We start from the raw sequence: 17,540 nt of genomic DNA, 5'->3' as shown, positions 1-17,540 counted from the left end.
GACCCGGTACTTGTGGTTCGGACTGTCTCCAACCAGCCATAATGTTGTGAGAGTGAAATTATGTCTAAGTCCAGCTTTGGTACATTAGAAGCAACTCTGAAACTTAACCTAAGCGTTTTTCGAAGCTACTTTTTGGCTAACTTCTTATAGGAAGGTCTAGGAGCTTTGAAAATTAACGTGCGCGTCTTTCACTCTTCCTGAGGGACTTAGAAGAATTTTGTGATATTTTTTATTAAAATGGTGTATAAGGGTATATATATAAATATATTTTATGCACTGTATATGAGCTGGCGATTTCTAAGTCTGTGGTTCCGAGAGGGGGTAACCAGGCTCACTAATAAAGGTCAAGCCACTTGGCTGCCAGAATGCCCTGCTTCAGCACAGACCAGAAAGGCATTGTGATAAGCGTATCCCCGGTATAGTCAGGGGTTAATGGGATTCGTCCCCGTCCCCCCAGTATACGCCCAGATACATGGACCCGGTACTTGTGGTTCGGACTGTCTCCAACCAGCCATAATGTTGTGAGAGTGAAATTATGTCTAAGTCCAGCTTTGGTAAATTAGAAGCAACTCTGAAACTTAACCTAAGCGTTTTTCCAAGCTACTTTTTGGCTAACTTCTTATAGAAAGTTCTAGGAGCTCTGAAAATGAACGTGCGCGTCTTTCACTCTTCCCGAGGGACTTAGAAGAATTTTGTGATATTTTTTATTAAAATGGTGTATAAGGGTATATATATAAATATATTTTATGCACTGTATATGAGCTGGCGATTTCTAAGTCTGTGGTTCCGAGAGGGGGTAATCAGGCTCACTAATAAAGGTCAAGCCACTTGGCTGCCAGAATGCCCTGCTTCAGCATAGACCAGAAAGGCATTGTGATAAGCGTATCCCCGGTATAGTCAGGGGTTAATGGGAGTCGTCCCCGTCCCCCCAGTATACGCCCAGAACCATGGACCCGGTACTTGTGGTTCGGACTGTCTCCAACCAGCCATAATGTTGTGAGAGTGAAATTATGTCTAAGTCCAGCTTTGGTACATTAGAAGCAACTCTGAAACTTAACCTAAGCGTTTTTCGAAGCTACTTTTTGGCTAACTTCTTATAGGAAGGTCTAGGAGCTCTGAAAATGAACGTGCGCGTCTTTCACTCTTCCCGAGGGACTTAGAAGAATTTTGTGATATTTTTTATTAAAATGGTGTATAAGGGTATATATATAAATATATTTTATGCACTGTATATGAGCTGGCGATTTCTAAGTCTGTGGTTCCGAGAGGGGGTAACCAGGCTCACTAATAAAGGTCAAGCCACTTGGCTGCCAGAATGCCCTGCTTCAGCACAGACCAGAAAGGCATTGTGATAAGCGTATCCCCGGTATAGTCAGGGGTTAATGGGAGTCGTCCCCGTCCCCCCAGTATACGCCCAGAACCATGGACCCGGTACTTGTGGTTCGGACTGTCTCCAACCAGCCATAATGTTGTGAGAGTGAAATTATGTCTAAGTCCAGCTTTGGTACATTAGAAGCAACTCTGAAACTTAACCTAAGCGTTTTTCGAAGCTACTTTTTGGCTAACTTCTTATAGGAAGGTCTAGGAGCTCTGAAAATGAACGTGCGCGTCTTTCACTCTTCCCGAGGGACTTACAAGAATTTTGTGATATTTTTTATTAAAATGGTGTATAAGGGTATATATATATATATATATATATTTTATGCACTGTATATGAGCTGGCGATTTCTATGTCTGTGGTTCCGAGAGGGGGTAACCAGGCTCACTAATAAAGGTCAAGCCACTTGGCTGCCAGAATGCCCTGCTTCAGCACAGACCAGAAAGGCATTGTGATAAGCGTATCCCCGGTATAGTCAGGGGTTAATGGGAGTCGTCCCCGTCCCCCCAGTATACGGCCAGAACCATGGACCCGGTACTTGTGGTTCGGACTGTCTCCAACCAGCCATAATTTTGTGAGAGTGAAATTATGTCTAAGTCCAGCTTTGGTACATTAGAAGCAACTCTGAAACTTAACCTAAGCGTTTTTCGAAGCTACTTTTTGGCTAACTTCTTATAGGAAGGTCTAGGAGCTCTGAAAATGAACGTGCGCGTCTTTCACTCTTCCTGAGGGACTTAGAAGAATTTTGTGATATTTTTTATTAAAATGGTGTATAAGGGTATATATATAAATATATTTTATGCACTGTATATGAGCTGGCGATTTCTAAGTCTGTGGTTCCGAGAGGGGGTAACCAGGCTCACTAATAAAGGTCAAGCCACTTGGCTGCCAGAATGCCCTGCTTCAGCACAGACCAGTAAGGCATTGTGATAAGCGTATCCCCGGTATAGTCAGGGGTTAATGGGAGTCGTCCCCGTCCCCCCAGTATACGCCCAGAACCATGGACCCGGTACTTGTGGTTCGGACTCTCTCCAACCAGCCATAATGTTGTGAGAGTGAAATTATGTCTAAGTCCAGCTTTGGTACATTAGAAGCAACTCTGAAACTTAACCTAAGCGTTTTTCGAAGCTACTTTTTGGCTAACTTCTTATAGGAAGGTCTAGGAGCTTTGAAAATGAACGTGCGCGTCTTTCACTCTTCCTGAGGGACTAAAAAGAATTTTGTGATATTTTTTATTAAAATGGTGTATAAGGGTATATATATAAATATATTTTATGCACTGTATATGAGCTGGCGATTTCTAAGTCTGTGGTTCCGAGAGGGGGTAACCAGGCTCACTAATAAAGGTCAAGCCACTTGGCTGCCAGAATGCCCTGCTTCAGCACAGACCAGTAAGGCATTGTGATAAGCGTATCCCCGGTATAGTCAGGGGTTAATGGGAGTCGTCCCCGTCCCCCCAGTATACGCCCAGAACCTTGGACCCGGTACTTGTGGTTCGGACTCTCTCCAACCAGCCATAATGTTGTGAGAGTGAAATTATGTCTAAGTCCAGCTTTGGTACATTAGAAGCAACTCTGAAACTTAACCTAAGCGTTTTTCGAAGCTACTTTTTGGCTAACTTCTTATAGGAAGGTCTAGGAGCTCTGAAAATGAACGTGCACGTCTTTCACTCTTCCCGAGGGACTTAGAAGAATTTTGTGATCTTCTTTATTAAAATGGTGTATAAGGGTATACTGTATATATAAATATATTTTATGCACTGTATATGAGCTGGCGATTTCTAAGTCTGTGGTTCCGAGAGGGGGTAACCAGGCTCACTAATAAAGGTCAAGCCACTTGGCTGCCAGAATGCCCTGCTTCAGCACAGACCAGAAAGGCATTGTGATAAGCGTATCCCCGGTATAGTCAGGGGTTAATGGGATTCGTCCCCGTCCCCCCAGTATACGCCCAGATACATGGACCCGGTACTTGTGGTTCGGACTGTCTCCAACCAGCCATAATGTTGTGAGAGTGAAATTATGTCTAAGTCCAGCTTTGGTAAATTAGAAGCAACTCTGAAACTTAACCTAAGCGTTTTTCGAAGCTACTTTTTGGCTAACTTCTTATAGAAAGTTCTAGGAGCTCTGAAAATGAACGTGCGCGTCTTTCACTCTTCCCGAGGGACTTAGAAGAATTTTGTGATATTTTTTATTAAAATGGTGTATAAGGGTATATATAAAAATATATTTTATGCACTGTATATGAGCTGGCGATTTCTAAGTCTGTGGTTCCGAGAGGGGGTAACCAGGCTCACTAATAAAGGTCAAGCCACTTGGCTGCCAGAATGCCCTGCTTCAGCATAGACCAGAAAGGCATTGTGATAAGCGTATCCCCGGTATAGTCAGGGGTTAATGGGAGTCGTCCCCGTCCCCCCAGTATACGGCCAGAACCATGGACCCGGTACTTGTGGTTCAGACTGTCTCCAACCAGCCATAATGTTGTGAGAGTGAAATTATGTCTAAGTCCAGCTTTGGTACATTAGAAGCAACTCTGAAACTTAACCTAAGCGTTTTTCGAAGCTACTTTTTGGCTAACTTCTTATAGGAAGGTCTAGGAGCTCTGAAAATGAACGTGCGCGTCTTTCACTCTTCCCGAGGGACTTACAAGAATTTTGTGATATTTTTTATTAAAATGGTGTATAAGGGTATATATATATATATATTTTATGCACTGTATATGAGCTGGCGATTTCTAAGTCTGTGGTTCCGAGAGGGGGTAACCAGGCTCACTAATAAAGGTCAAGCCACTTGGCTGCCAGAATGCCCTGCTTCAGCACAGACCAGAAAGGCATTGTGATAAGCGTATCCCCGGTATAGTCAGGGGTTAATGGGAGTCGTCCCCGTCCCCCCAGTATACGGCCAGAACCATGGACCCGGTACTTGTGGTTCGGACTGTCTCCAACCAGCCATAATGTTGTGAGAGTGAAATTATGTCTAAGTCCAGCTTTGGTACATTAGAAGCAACTCTGAAACTTAACCTAAGCGTTTTTCGAAGCTACTTTTTGGCTAACTTCTTATAGGAAGGTCTAGGAGCTTTGAAAATGAACGTGCGCGTCTTTCACTCTTCCTGAGGGACTTAGAAGAATTTTGTGATATTTTTTATTAAAATGGTGTATAAGGGTATATATATAAATATATTTTATGCACTGTATATGAGCTGGCGATTTCTAAGTCTGTGGTTCCGAGAGGGGGTAACCAGGCTCACTAATAAAGGTCAAGCCACTTGGCTGCCAGAATGCCCTGCTTCAGCACAGACCAGTAAGGCATTGTGATAAGCGTATCCCCGGTATAGTCAGGGGTTAATGGGAGTCGTCCCCGTCCCCCCAGTATACGCCCAGAACCATGGACCCGGTACTTGTGGTTCGGACTGTCTCCAACCAGCCATAATGTTGTGAGAGTGAAATTATGTCTAAGTCCAGCTTTGGTACATTAGAAGCAACTCTGAAACTTAACCTAAGCGTTTTTCGAAGCTACTTTTTGGCTAACTTCTTATAGGAAGGTCTAGGAGCTCTGAAAATGAACGTGCGCGTCTTTCACTCTTCCCGAGGGACTTACAAGAATTTTGTGATATTTTTTATTAAAATGGTGTATAAGGGTATATATATATATATATTTTATGCACTGTATATGAGCTGGCGATTTCTAAGTCTGTGGTTCCGAGAGGGGGTAACCAGGCTCACTAATAAAGGTCAAGCCACTTGGCTGCCAGAATGCCCTGCTTCAGCACAGACCAGAAAGGCATTGTGATAAGCGTATCCCCGGTATAGTCAGGGGTTAATGGGAGTCGTCCCCGTCCCCCCAGTATACGGCCAGAACCATGGACCCGGTACTTGTGGTTCGGACTGTCTCCAACCAGCCATAATGTTGTGAGAGTGAAATTATGTCTAAGTCCAGCTTTGGTACATTAGAAGCAACTCTGAAACTTAACCTAAGCGTTTTTCGAAGCTACTTTTTGGCTAACTTCTTATAGGAAGGTCTAGGAGCTTTGAAAATGAACGTGCGCGTCTTTCACTCTTCCTGAGGGACTTAGAAGAATTTTGTGATATTTTTTATTAAAATGGTGTATAAGGGTATATATATAAATATATTTTATGCACTGTATATGAGCTGGCGATTTCTAAGTCTGTGGTTCCGAGAGGGGGTAACCAGGCTCACTAATAAAGGTCAAGCCACTTGGCTGCCAGAATGCCCTGCTTCAGCACAGACCAGTAAGGCATTGTGATAAGCGTATCCCCGGTATAGTCAGGGGTTAATGGGAGTCGTCCCCGTCCCCCCAGTATACGCCCAGAACCATGGACCCGGTACTTGTGGTTCGGACTCTCTCCAACCAGCCATAATGTTGTGAGAGTGAAATTATGTCTAAGTCCAGCTTTGGTACATTAGAAGCAACTCTGAAACTTAACCTAAGCGTTTTTCGAAGCTACTTTTTGGCTAACTTCTTATAGGAAGGTCTAGGAGCTCTGAAAATGAACGTGCACGTCTTTCACTCTTCCCGAGGGACTTAGAAGAATTTTGTGATCTTCTTTATTAAAATGGTGTATAAGGGTATATATATAAATATATTTTATGCACTGTATATGAGCTGGCGATTTCTAAGTCTGTGGTTCCGAGAGGGGGTAACCAGGCTCACTAATAAAGGTCAAGCCACTTGGCTGCCAGAATGCCCTGCTTCAGCACAGACCAGAAAGGCATTGTGATAAGCGTATCCCCGGTATAGTCAGGGGTTGATGGGAGTCGTCCCCGTCCCCCCAGTATACGGCCAGAACCATGGACCCGGTACTTGTGGTTCGGACTGTCTCCAACCAGCCATAATGTTGTGAGAGTGAAATTATGTCTAAGTCCAGCTTTGGTACATTAGAAGCAACTCTGAAACTTAACCTAAGCGTTTTTCGAAGCTACTTTTTGGCTAACTTCTTATAGGAAGGTCTAGGAGCTCTGAAAATGAACGTGCGCGTCTTTCACTCTTCCCGAGGGACTTAGAAGAATTTTGTGATATTTTTTATTAAAATGGTGTATAAGGGTATATATATAAATATATTTTATGCACTGTATATGAGCTGGCGATTTCTAAGTCTGTGGTTCCGAGAGGGGATAACCAGGCTCACTAATAAAGGTCAAGCCACTTGGCTGCCAGAATGCCCTGCTTCAGCACAGACCAGTAAGGCATTGTGATAAGCGTATCCCCGGTATAGTCAGGGGTTAATGGGAGTCGTCCCCGTCCCCCCAGTATACGCCCAGAACCATGGACCCGGTACTTGTGGTTCGGACTCTCTCCAACCAGCCATAATGTTGTGAGAGTGAAATTATGTCTAAGTCCAGCTTTGGTACATTAGAAGCAACTCTGAAACTTAACCTAAGCGTTTTTCGAAGCTACTTTTTGGCTAACTTCTTATAGGAAGGTCTAGGAGCTCTGAAAATGAACGTGCACGTCTTTCACTCTTCCCGAGGGACTTAGAAGAATTTTGAGATCTTCTTTATTAAAATGGTGTATAAGGGTATATATATATAAATCTATTTTATGCACTGTATATGAGCTGGCGATTTCTAAGTCTGTGGTTCCGAGAGGGGGTAACCAGGCTCACTAATAAAGGTCAAGCCACTTGGCTGCCAGAATGCCCTGCTTCAGCACAGACCAGAAAGGCATTGTGATAAGCGTATCCCCGGTATAGTCAGGGGTTAATGGGAGTCGTCCCCGTCCCCCCAGTATACGCCCAGAACCATGGACCCGGTACTTGTGGTTCGGACTGTCTCCAACCAGCCATAATGTTGTGAGAGTGAAATTATGTCTAAGTCCAGCTTTGGTACATTAGAAGCAACTCTGAAACTTAACCTAAGCGTTTTTCGAAGCTACTTTTTGGCTAACTTCTTATAGGAAGGTCTAGGAGCTCTGAAAATGAACGTGCGCGTCTTTCACTCTTCCCGAGGGACTTAGAAGAATTTTGTGATATTTTTTATTAAAATGGTGTATAAGGGTATATATATAAATATATTTTATGCACTGTATATGAGCTGGCGATTTCTAAGTCTGTGGTTCCGAGAGGGGATAACCAGGCTCACTAATAAAGGTCAAGCCACTTGGCTGCCAGAATGCCCTGCTTCAGCACAGACCAGTAAGGCATTGTGATAAGCGTATCCCCGGTATAGTCAGGGGTTAATGGGAGTCGTCCCCGTCCCCCCAGTATACGCCCAGAACCATGGACCCGGTACTTGTGGTTCGGACTCTCTCCAACCAGCCATAATGTTGTGAGAGTGAAATTATGTCTAAGTCCAGCTTTGGTACATTAGAAGCAACTCTGAAACTTAACCTAAGCGTTTTTCGAAGCTACTTTTTGGCTAACTTCTTATAGGAAGGTCTAGGAGCTCTAAAAATGAACGTGCACGTCTTTCACTCTTCCCGAGGGACTTAGAAGAATTTTGTGATCTTCTTTATTAAAATGGTGTATAAGGGTATATATATAAATCTATTTTATGCACTGTATATGAGCTGGCGATTTCTAAGTCTGTGGTTCCGAGAGGGGGTAACCAGGCTCACTAATAAAGGTCAAGCCACTTGGCTGCCAGAATGCCTTGCTTCAGCACAGACCAGAAAGGCATTGTGATAAGCGTATCCCCGGTATAGTCAGGGGTTGATGGGAGTCGTCCCCGTCCCCCCAGTATACGGCCAGAACCATGGACCCGGTACTTGTGGTTCGGACTGTCTCCAACCAGCCATAATGTTGTGAGAGTGAAATTATGTCTAAGTCCAGCTTTGGTACATTAGAAGCAACTCTGAAACTTAACCTAAGCGTTTTTCGAAGCTACTTTTTGGCTAACTTCTTATAGGAAGGTCTAGGAGCTCTGAAAATGAACGTGCGCGTCTTTCACTCTTCCCGAGGGACTTAGAAGAATTTTGTGATATTTTTTATTAAAATGGTGTATAAGGGTATATATATAAATATATTTTATGCACTGTATATGAGCTGGCGATTTCTAAGTCTGTGGTTCCGAGAGGGGATAACCAGGCTCACTAATAAAGGTCAAGCCACTTGGCTGCCAGAATGCCCTGCTTCAGCACAGACCAGTAAGGCATTGTGATAAGCGTATCCCCGGTATAGTCAGGGGTTAATGGGAGTCGTCCCCGTCCCCCCAGTATACGCCCAGAACCATGGACCCGGTACTTGTGGTTCGGACTCTCTCCAACCAGCCATAATGTTGTGAGAGTGAAATTATGTCTAAGTCCAGCTTTGGTACATTAGAAGCAACTCTGAAACTTAACCTAAGCGTTTTTCGAAGCTACTTTTTGGCTAACTTCTTATAGGAAGGTCTAGGAGCTCTGAAAATGAACGTGCACGTCTTTCACTCTTCGCGAGGGACTTAGAAGAATTTTGAGATCTTCTTTATTAAAATGGTGTATAAGGGTATATATATATAAATCTATTTTATGCACTGTATATGAGCTGGCGATTTCTAAGTCTGTGGTTCCGAGAGGGGGTAACCAGGCTCACTAATAAAGGTCAAGCCACTTGGCTGCCAGAATGCCCTGCTTCAGCACAGACCAGAAAGGCATTGTGATAAGCGTATCCCCGGTATAGTCAGGGGTTGATGGGAGTCGTCCCCGTCCCCCCAGTATACGGCCAGAACCATGGACCCGGTACTTGTGGTTCGGACTGTCTCCAACCAGCCATAATGTTGTGAGAGTGAAATTATGTCTAAGTCCAGCTTTGGTACATTAGAAGCAACTCTGAAACTTAACCTAAGCGTTTTTCGAAGCTACTTTTTGGCTAACTTCTTATAGGAAGGTCTAGGAGCTCTGAAAATGAACGTGCGCGTCTTTCACTCTTCCCGAGGGACTTAGAAGAATTTTGTGATATTTTTTATTAAAATGGTGTATAAGGGTATATATATAAATATATTTTATGCACTGTATATGAGCTGGCGATTTCTAAGTCTGTGGTTCCGAGAGGGGATAACCAGGCTCACTAATAAAGGTCAAGCCACTTGGCTGCCAGAATGCCCTGCTTCAGCACAGACCAGTAAGGCATTGTGATAAGCGTATCCCCGGTATAGTCAGGGGTTAATGGGAGTCGTCCCCGTCCCCCCAGTATACGCCCAGAACCATGGACCCGGTACTTGTGGTTCGGACTCTCTCCAACCAGCCATAATGTTGTGAGAGTGAAATTATGTCTAAGTCCAGCTTTGGTACATTAGAAGCAACTCTGAAACTTAACCTAAGCGTTTTTCGAAGCTACTTTTTGGCTAACTTCTTATAGGAAGGTCTAGGAGCTTTGAAAATGAACGTGCGCGTCTTTCACTCTTCCTGAGGGACTTAGAAGAATTTTGTGATATTTTTTATTAAAATGGTGTATAAGGGTATATATATAAATATATTTTATGCACTGTATATGAGCTGGCGATTTCTAAGTCTGTGGTTCCGAGAGGGGGTAACCAGGCTCACTAATAAAGGTCAAGCCACTTGGCTGCCAGAATGCCCTGCTTCAGCACAGACCAGTAAGGCATTGTGATAAGCGTATCCCCGGTATAGTCAGGGGTTAATGGGAGTCGTCCCCGTCCCCCCAGTATACGCCCAGAACCATGGACCCGGTACTTGTGGTTCGGACTCTCTCCAACCAGCCATAATGTTGTGAGAGTGAAATTATGTCTAAGTCCAGCTTTGGTACATTAGAAGCAACTCTGAAACTTAACCTAAGCGTTTTTCGAAGCTACTTTTTGGCTAACTTCTTATAGGAAGGTCTAGGAGCTCTGAAAATGAACGTGCACGTCTTTCACTCTTCCCGAGGGACTTAGAAGAATTTTGTGATCTTCTTTATTAAAATGGTGTATAAGGGTATATATATAAATATATTTTATGCACTGTATATGAGCTGGCGATTTCTAAGTCTGTGGTTCCGAGAGGGGGTAACCAGGCTCACTAATAAAGGTCAAGCCACTTGGCTGCCAGAATGCCCTGCTTCAGCACAGACCAGAAAGGCATTGTGATAAGCGTATCCCCGGTATAGTCAGGGGTTGATGGGAGTCGTCCCCGTCCCCCCAGTATACGGCCAGAACCATGGACCCGGTACTTGTGGTTCGGACTGTCTCCAACCAGCCATAATGTTGTGAGAGTGAAATTATGTCTAAGTCCAGCTTTGGTACATTAGAAGCAACTCTGAAACTTAACCTAAGCGTTTTTCGAAGCTACTTTTTGGCTAACTTCTTATAGGAAGGTCTAGGAGCTCTGAAAATGAACGTGCGCGTCTTTCACTCTTCCCGAGGGACTTAGAAGAATTTTGTGATATTTTTTATTAAAATGGTGTATAAGGGTATATATATAAATATATTTTATGCACTGTATATGAGCTGGCGATTTCTAAGTCTGTGGTTCCGAGAGGGGATAACCAGGCTCACTAATAAAGGTCAAGCCACTTGGCTGCCAGAATGCCCTGCTTCAGCACAGACCAGTAAGGCATTGTGATAAGCGTATCCCCGGTATAGTCAGGGGTTAATGGGAGTCGTCCCCGTCCCCCCAGTATACGCCCAGAACCATGGACCCGGTACTTGTGGTTCGGACTCTCTCCAACCAGCCATAATGTTGTGAGAGTGAAATTATGTCTAAGTCCAGCTTTGGTACATTAGAAGCAACTCTGAAACTTAACCTAAGCGTTTTTCGAAGCTACTTTTTGGCTAACTTCTTATAGGAAGGTCTAGGAGCTCTAAAAATGAACGTGCACGTCTTTCACTCTTCCCGAGGGACTTAGAAGAATTTTGTGATCTTCTTTATTAAAATGGTGTATAAGGGTATATATATAAATCTATTTTATGCACTGTATATGAGCTGGCGATTTCTAAGTCTGTGGTTCCGAGAGGGGGTAACCAGGCTCACTAATAAAGGTCAAGCCACTTGGCTGCCAGAATGCCTTGCTTCAGCACAGACCAGAAAGGCATTGTGATAAGCGTATCCCCGGTATAGTCAGGGGTTGATGGGAGTCGTCCCCGTCCCCCCAGTATACGGCCAGAACCATGGACCCGGTACTTGTGGTTCGGACTGTCTCCAACCAGCCATAATGTTGTGAGAGTGAAATTATGTCTAAGTCCAGCTTTGGTACATTAGAAGCAACTCTGAAACTTAACCTAAGCGTTTTTCGAAGCTACTTTTTGGCTAACTTCTTATAGGAAGGTCTAGGAGCTCTGAAAATGAACGTGCGCGTCTTTCACTCTTCCCGAGGGACTTAGAAGAATTTTGTGATATTTTTTATTAAAATGGTGTATAAGGGTATATATATAAATATATTTTATGCACTGTATATGAGCTGGCGATTTCTAAGTCTGTGGTTCCGAGAGGGGATAACCAGGCTCACTAATAAAGGTCAAGCCACTTGGCTGCCAGAATGCCCTGCTTCAGCACAGACCAGTAAGGCATTGTGATAAGCGTATCCCCGGTATAGTCAGGGGTTAATGGGAGTCGTCCCCGTCCCCCCAGTATACGCCCAGAACCATGGACCCGGTACTTGTGGTTCGGACTCTCTCCAACCAGCCATAATGTTGTGAGAGTGAAATTATGTCTAAGTCCAGCTTTGGTACATTAGAAGCAACTCTGAAACTTAACCTAAGCGTTTTTCGAAGCTACTTTTTGGCTAACTTCTTATAGGAAGGTCTAGGAGCTCTGAAAATGAACGTGCACGTCTTTCACTCTTCGCGAGGGACTTAGAAGAATTTTGAGATCTTCTTTATTAAAATGGTGTATAAGGGTATATATATATAAATCTATTTTATGCACTGTATATGAGCTGGCGATTTCTAAGTCTGTGGTTCCGAGAGGGGGTAACCAGGCTCACTAATAAAGGTCAAGCCACTTGGCTGCCAGAATGCCCTGCTTCAGCACAGACCAGAAAGGCATTGTGATAAGCGTATCCCCGGTATAGTCAGGGGTTGATGGGAGTCGTCCCCGTCCCCCCAGTATACGGCCAGAACCATGGACCCGGTACTTGTGGTTCGGACTGTCTCCAACCAGCCATAATGTTGTGAGAGTGAAATTATGTCTAAGTCCAGCTTTGGTACATTAGAAGCAACTCTGAAACTTAACCTAAGCGTTTTTCGAAGCTACTTTTTGGCTAACTTCTTATAGGAAGGTCTAGGAGCTCTGAAAATGAACGTGCGCGTCTTTCACTCTTCCCGAGGGACTTAGAAGAATTTTGTGATATTTTTTATTAAAATGGTGTATAAGGGTATATATATAAATATATTTTATGCACTGTATATGAGCTGGCGATTTCTAAGTCTGTGGTTCCGAGAGGGGATAACCAGGCTCACTAATAAAGGTCAAGCCACTTGGCTGCCAGAATGCCCTGCTTCAGCACAGACCAGTAAGGCATTGTGATAAGCGTATCCCCGGTATAGTCAGGGGTTAATGGGAGTCGTCCCCGTCCCCCCAGTATACGCCCAGAACCATGGACCCGGTACTTGTGGTTCGGACTCTCTCCAACCAGCCATAATGTTGTGAGAGTGAAATTATGTCTAAGTCCAGCTTTGGTACATTAGAAGCAACTCTGAAACTTAACCTAAGCGTTTTTCGAAGCTACTTTTTGGCTAACTTCTTATAGGAAGGTCTAGGAGCTTTGAAAATGAACGTGCGCGTCTTTCACTCTTCCTGAGGGACTTAGAAGAATTTTGTGATATTTTTTATTAAAATGGTGTATAAGGGTATATATATAAATATATTTTATGCACTGTATATGAGCTGGCGATTTCTAAGTCTGTGGTTCCGAGAGGGGGTAACCAGGCTCACTAATAAAGGTCAAGCCACTTGGCTGCCAGAATGCCCTGCTTCAGCACAGACCAGTAAGGCATTGTGATAAGCGTATCCCCGGTATAGTCAGGGGTTAATGGGAGTCGTCCCCGTCCCCCCAGTATACGCCCAGAACCATGGACCCGGTACTTGTGGTTCGGACTCTCTCCAACCAGCCATAATGTTGTGAGAGTGAAATTATGTCTAAGTCCAGCTTTGGTACATTAGAAGCAACTCTGAAACTTAACCTAAGCGTTTTTCGAAGCTACTTTTTGGCTAACTTCTTATAGGAAGGTCTAGGAGCTCTGAAAATGAACGTGCACGTCTTTCACTCTTCCCGAGGGACTTAGAAGAATTTTGTGATCTTCTTTATTAAAATGGTGTATAAGGGTATATATATAAATATATTTTATGCACTGTATATGAGCTGGCGATTTCTAAGTCTGTGGTTCCGAGAGGGGGTAACCAGGCTCACTAATAAAGGTCAAGCCACTTGGCTGCCAGAATGCCCTGCTTCAGCACAGACCAGAAAGGCATTGTGATAAGCGTATCCCCGGTATAGTCAGGGGTTGATGGGAGTCGTCCCCGTCCCCCCAGTATACGGCCAGAACCATGGACCCGGTACTTGTGGTTCGGACTGTCTCCAACCAGCCATAATGTTGTGAGAGTGAAATTATGTCTAAGTCCAGCTTTGGTACATTAGAAGCAACTCTGAAACTTAACCTAAGCGTTTTTCGAAGCTACTTTTTGGCTAACTTCTTATAGGAAGGTCTAGGAGCTCTGAAAATGAACGTGCGCGTCTTTCACTCTTCCCGAGGGACTTAGAAGAATTTTGTGATATTTTTTATTAAAATGGTGTATAAGGGTATATATATAAATATATTTTATGCACTGTATATGAGCTGGCGATTTCTAAGTCTGTGGTTCCGAGAGGGGATAACCAGGCTCACTAATAAAGGTCAAGCCACTTGGCTGCCAGAATGCCCTGCTTCAGCACAGACCAGTAAGGCATTGTGATAAGCGTATCCCCGGTATAGTCAGGGGTTAATGGGAGTCGTCCCCGTCCCCCCAGTATACGCCCAGAACCATGGACCCGGTACTTGTGGTTCGGACTCTCTCCAACCAGCCATAATGTTGTGAGAGTGAAATTATGTCTAAGTCCAGCTTTGGTACATTAGAAGCAACTCTGAAACTTAACCTAAGCGTTTTTCGAAGCTACTTTTTGGCTAACTTCTTATAGGAAGGTCTAGGAGCTCTGAAAATGAACGTGCACGTCTTTCACTCTTCCCGAGGGACTTAGAAGAATTTTGAGATCTTCTTTATTAAAATGGTGTATAAGGGTATATATATATAAATCTATTTTATGCACTGTATATGAGCTGGCGATTTCTAAGTCTGTGGTTCCGAGAGGGGGTAACCAGGCTCACTAATAAAGGTCAAGCCACTTGGCTGCCAGAATGCCCTGCTTCAGCACAGACCAGTAAGGCATTGTGATAAGCGTATCCCCGGTATAGTCAGGGGTTAATGGGAGTCGTCCCCGTCCCCCCAGTATACGGCCAGAACCATGGACCCGGTACTTGTGGTTCGGACTGTCTCCAACCAGCCATAATGTTGTGAGAGTGAAATTATGTCTAAGTCCAGCTTTGGTACATTAGAAGCAACTCTGAAACTTAACCTAAGCGTTTTTCGAAGCTACTTTTTGGCTAACTTCTTATAGGAAGGTCTAGGAGCTTTGAAAATGAACGTGCGCGTCTTTCACTCTTCCTGAGGGACTTAGAAGAATTTTGTGATATTTTTTATTAAAATGGTGTATAATGGTATATATATAAATATATTTTATGCACTGTATATGAGCTGGCGATTTCTAAGTCTGTGGTTCCGAGAGGGGGTAACCAGGCTCACTAATAAAGGTCAAGCCACTTGGCTGCCAGAATGCCCTGCTTCAGCACAGACCAGTAAGGCATTGTGATAAGCGTATCCCCGGTATAGTCAGGGGTTAATGGGAGTCGTCCCCGTCCCCCCAGTATACGCCCAGAACCATGGACCCGGTACTTGTGGTTCGGACTCTCTCCAACCAGCCATAATGTTGTGAGAGTGAAATTATGTCTAAGTCCAGCTTTGGTACATTAGAAGCAACTCTGAAACTTAACCTAAGCGTTTTTCGAAGCTACTTTTTGGCTAACTTCTTATAGGAAGGTCTAGGAGCTCTGAAAATGAACGTGCACGTCTTTCACTCTTCCCGAGGGACTTAGAAGAATTTTGTGATCTTCTTTATTAAAATGGTGTATAAGGGTATATATATAAATATATTTTATGCACTGTATATGAGCTGGCGATTTCTAAGTCTGTGGTTCCGAGAGGGGGTAACCAGGCTCACTAATAAAGGTCAAGCCACTTGGCTGCCAGAATGCCCTGCTTCAGCACAGACCAGAAAGGCATTGTGATAAGCGTATCCCCGGTATAGTCAGGGGTTGATGGGAGTCGTCCCCGTCCCCCCAGTATACGGCCAGAACCATGGACCCGGTACTTGTGGTTCGGACTGTCTCCAACCAGCCATAATGTTGTGAGAGTGAAATTATGTCTAAGTCCAGCTTTGGTACATTAGAAGCAACTCTGAAACTTAACCTAAGCGTTTTTCGAAGCTACTTTTTGGCTAACTTCTTATAGGAAGGTCTAGGAGCTCTGAAAATGAACGTGCGCGTCTTTCACTCTTCCCGAGGGACTTAGAAGAATTTTGTGATATTTTTTATTAAAATGGTGTATAAGGGTATATATATAAATATATTTTATGCACTGTATATGAGCTGGCGATTTCTAAGTCTTTGGTTCCGAGAGGGGATAACCAGGCTCACTAATAAAGGTCAAGCCACTTGGCTGCCAGAATGCCCTGCTTCAGCACAGACCAGTAAGGCATTGTGATAAGCGTATCCCCGGTATAGTCAGGGGTTAATGGGAGTCGTCCCCGTCCCCCCAGTATACGCCCAGAACCATGGACCCGGTACTTGTGGTTCGGACTCTCTCCAACCAGCCATAATGTTGTGAGAGTGAAATTATGTCTAAGTCCAGCTTTGGTACATTAGAAGCAACTCTGAAACTTAACCTAAGCGTTTTTCGAAGCTACTTTTTGGCTAACTTCTTATAGGAAGGTCTAGGAGCTCTGAAAATGAACGTGCACGTCTTTCACTCTTCCCGAGGGACTTAGAAGAATTTTGAGATCTTCTTTATTAAAATGGTGTATAAGGGTATATATATATAAATCTATTTTATGCACTGTATATGAGCTGGCGATTTCTAAGTCTGTGGTTCCGAGAGGGGGTAACCAGGCTCACTAATAAAGGTCAAGCCACTTGGCTGCCAGAATGCCCTGCTTCAGCACAGACCAGTAAGGCATTGTGATAAGCGTATCCCCGGTATAGTCAGGGGTTAATGGGAGTCGTCCCCGTCCCCCCAGTATACGCCCAGAACCATGGACCCGGTACTTGTGGTTCGGACTCTCTCCAACCAGCCATAATGTTGTGAGAGTGAAATTATGTCTAAGTCCAGCTTTGGTACATTAGAAGCAACTCTGAAACTTAACCTAAGCGTTTTTCGAAGCTACTTTTTGGCTAACTTCTTATAGGAAGGTCTAGGAGCTTTGAAAATGAACGTGCGCGTCTTTCACTCTTCCTGAGGGACTTAGAAGAATTTTGTGATATTTTTTATTAAAATGGTGTATAAGGGTATATATATAAATATATTTTATGCACTGTATATGAGCTGGCGATTTCTAAGTCTGTGGTTCCGAGAGGGGGTAACCAGGCTCACTAATAAAGGTCAAGCCACTTGGCTGCCAGAATGCCCTGCTTCAGCACAGACCAGTAAGGCATTGTGATAAGCGTATCCCCGGTATAGTCAGGGGTTAATGGGAGTCGTCCCCGTCCCCCCAGTATACGCCCAGAACCATGGACCCGGTACTTGTGGTTCGGACTCTCTCCAACCAGCCATAATGTTGTGAGAGTGAAATTATGTCTAAGTCCAGCTTTGGTACATTAGAAGCAACTCTGAAACTTAACCTAAGCGTTTTTCGAAGCTACTTTTTGGCTAACTTCTTATAGGAAGGTCTAGGAGCTCTGAAAATGAACGTGCACGTCTTTCACTCTTCCCGAGGGACTTAGAAGAAATTTGTGATCTTCTTTATTAAAATGGTGTATAAGGGTATATATATAAATATATTTTATGCACTGTATATGAGCTGGCGATTTCTAAGTCTGTGGTTCCGAGAGGGGGTAACCAGGCTCACTAATAAAGGTCAAGCCACTTGGCTGCCAGAATGCCCTGCTTCAGCACAGACCAGAAAGGCATTGTGATAAGCGTATCCCCGGTA

The sequence above is a fragment of the Ascaphus truei genome, chromosome 4, assembly GCF_040206685.1.
Source record: "Ascaphus truei isolate aAscTru1 chromosome 4, aAscTru1.hap1, whole genome shotgun sequence".
NCBI lineage: Eukaryota > Metazoa > Chordata > Amphibia > Anura > Ascaphidae > Ascaphus > Ascaphus truei.
The sequence above is the reverse complement of the archived record's forward strand: the minus strand, read 5'-3'. Positions refer to the sequence as shown.